Source organism: Priapulus caudatus, unplaced genomic scaffold (genome assembly GCF_000485595.1).
Source record: "Priapulus caudatus unplaced genomic scaffold, Priapulus_caudatus-5.0.1 Scaffold788, whole genome shotgun sequence".
NCBI classification, from domain to species: domain Eukaryota; kingdom Metazoa; phylum Priapulida; class Priapulimorpha; order Priapulimorphida; family Priapulidae; genus Priapulus; species Priapulus caudatus.
The window spans coordinates 130818-133893 of NW_014577849.1; the positions used below are offsets into that span (position 1 = coordinate 130818).

Consider the following 3076-nt stretch of genomic DNA (forward strand, 5'->3'; position numbering starts at 1 on the left):
TTTGTATATTTTAATAGTTAGTGCTGATAGTAGGCCTATTAGTAGTGTAATTGTTAGATTCAAGGCATAGAAAAACAAGGACCACAATATGTAAATAAGTGTGCTAGTCATGCTTTTTGTGAGTATATATATCCTTTGTAGTTATCCAATTTTATGAATTCAGAATTTTATTGTAAAAGTATGCTATGTATTGTATATATATAATGGATAATTGCCTAAATAAATAAATAAAAATAAATAAAATTTAAATAAAACACCTTGCTGCAGAGAACAGATTACTAAGATTAGACGTCGTTGGATGTAAGAGTATCTCTGCTTTTTAAAGTTAATGACTTTATATCTGAAGGAAGTGTACATAAGAAGTAAAGGAAAGGGTGAAATGGGTACATAGTTGCTGCCTGCGACACTTACCTGACATTTCACCACAAGGACAACTCCTACATTTCTGTTTAATTACTGTATAAGTTAATATTCGCAGTTAATATATGTAAAGGAAATCAACGTAGCGTGGACAGTGCGTTACGGCAAAAATGCTGACGCATTTAGGCTGCACAGCCAGAGAGGCATATTCGTGATAACGTGACGCAATTTCATAACTATGTTGTATATCCAGAAGCTTTTACTACATTGAATCATATAGAATCGTTCGAACTGTTTTTGTCAGAATATTGTTTAATGTTTGTTTCTCTGTTACGAATCTATCCCTAGAATCAAGTAAATATATGTGGCTGGATTTGCTCTAAAAGTTGTTCCTACGCGTTTTTCCCCGGGGCAACGCCGGGTACCCGGCTAGTGATAGTAAATAAAACCGAAATCTCACTTTTTCTCTCTCTCTTTATCATCCTCATTTCCTCCTCAATCTGTGCTTCTCCTCTTAGAGGTAGCAAACCTAGACTTACTGTCAGCTATCGGGCAATTTTGCCTTCAAGAATAGTAGCGCTGCATGATAGTGCTAGGCGCGATTAATGTAATTTATGTACAAGAAGTTAAATTGTAGAAAAAGCTGCAAAGATGCAAAGATGCAAGGTCAGACAGTTCTCACTAACATTCGGCATATGTGTAGGCGAGAAAATCAAAGGAGAATAAGAAACAACAATAACTGTATAAGCTGTATATTTCGCGGTTGTTTAATTTTCGCGAATTTCGCGAACGCGTCCCCGACCGCGAAAATAACAACACGTGAATAATGCATACCGAATAATTCATAATTCACCGATCGCGAAATTAACTACTCTCGAAATTTGAGTTCGCGAAAATATCTGTACGCGGAAAATACGGCTTATACAGTAGGCCGTGCGTGCGTGTGAGAGAGCTAGAGGAGTGTGTGTGAGAGAGAGGGAGAGAGAGAGAGAGAGAGAGAGAGAGAGAGAGAGAGGCGCGTGTGTGTGAGAGAGAGAGAGAGAGAGAGAGTGAGAGAGAGCTGCGCGTGTGTGAGAGAGAGAGAGAGAGAGAGAGAGAGAGCGAGCGAGAGCGAGAGAGAGAAAGAGAGAGAGAGAGAGTCCCGTTGCGCAATCATGAGTGTACGCGAGTCGCGCGATCACTGTGTAAGTGGATGTCCGGATCATAGACATCCTATCCTATAATACGTATATGGTCCGGATGCGTAGCCTGGAAGCTAGGCGACCGGTTCCGGACGCGTAGCCACTGCTCAATGAACCGTAAAGTTTAGTAGTTTACGCGCATGCGCATTTGCGCGCTTTCCGCTACGCTGGAGCGCCCCACGCATTTCAACTATTATATGTTCTTGGGTACCATACTGGCATACACGTAACAAGTTTTGTTTGTGTGTGACTGATTGTCTGTCATTCTCATACGGATATACTGACAGAGCTATTATAGTGGCAAGCTAATTTGTACTGGGCGAATAACCCGATAGGAGGATGTGCGTCGTGGGTTCATAGGTGAGTTTTGCATTTTCCAGATAGTGAGCAAATAAAAAGATGCTAAATGCGTCCTGGAGAAACGACGTGTAGTTGTATGTAAGTCTTGTAAGTTGTAAATTCCTACACGTGAAATCCAAAATTTTATAATGTGTTTCACCAACCTAGTAGGGTGATTGCTCGCTGTCACTGTCAGATACCCACCAAGATGCAGCAGCTATTATTATTGTTTATTGTTTTGTTATTAGTTATAATATATATGTGACTTTGACGATCTGTCACTTTGTCACTCAACGGTGACAATTTGTCGCAACGGCGTGTTTGGCTGACAATTGGGCTCAATTAGGATCATGCCATCAATCTGGTCATGCTCTCCATCCTTGAACCGACAATTGTATTTGCTCAGTTTTGTTAACTATGACAAATTTCACGCTTCATTTTCCAGCTTCTATAATAGACGCTAGCATTATAAATCCATCGTTATCGTCGTTATGTTATCGTTGTTATATCGTCACGGCACTGACAGTGCTCACCACTAACCGAGCTAACCACCACTAACCGAGCTACAGTATTAATTACTACAGTTAGTCCGAGCCGACGCAGACCCCAGTAATGGGTTAAACCCGCACCCTCAGATTAGCAAAGCGGAGTAATAACGTCTGCATTTGCGGACAGTATTACAGTGTACAGTATACAGTATACAGTATTATATAGGTACTGTAAAATTCGTGCGGGAAAATGGAAACGTGGTGGTTGTCGAACGTGTTCTTATAGTAGCAGCTGTAATAGACGCCTGCAGGTCAGTAGCTAGTCCGAGATTCCTCTGACCAATGCCCACACCGACGATTTTGGTGGTTTTGATGTGGGTGTGGGCATTGGTCAGAGGAATCTCGGACTAGTCAGTAGCTAGTGTTAAACAGGAACGTTTTTGGGTAATGCGGCGTTCACACAGTGCCGATTATGGCTCCCGTTTGAGATCAGACATAGCTAGGCTATGAGCCAGACCCCCCAAATTGACCGGTCGGTACCATACAGATGGAGTAAGGCTCATTGTGATTTTTAGCAAGATATATATCCCTAGATATGAAAAAAATGTGATAGCAGTGTATAACTCTCGGCCATGCATCTCTGTGTTATCACCCGAAATAGTACCCCTTCTTCGCTTTGCCAAAATATGTGATATTTGGTAAAATTGA

The 3076-nt window shown here is 41.3% G+C and overlaps 1 long non-coding RNA gene across 1 annotated transcript in view; it reads left to right on the forward strand.

Moving 5' to 3' along the window:
- Positions 1–1728: 1728 nt before the first annotated feature.
- LOC106813533 overlaps positions 1729–3076 on the forward strand; it is an 11083-nt gene continuing 9735 nt past the window's right edge. Inside the window, exon 1 of the long non-coding RNA XR_001394481.1 lies at positions 1729–1901. This is a non-coding gene — a long non-coding RNA (uncharacterized LOC106813533). The remainder of the gene's footprint in view (positions 1902–3076) is intronic.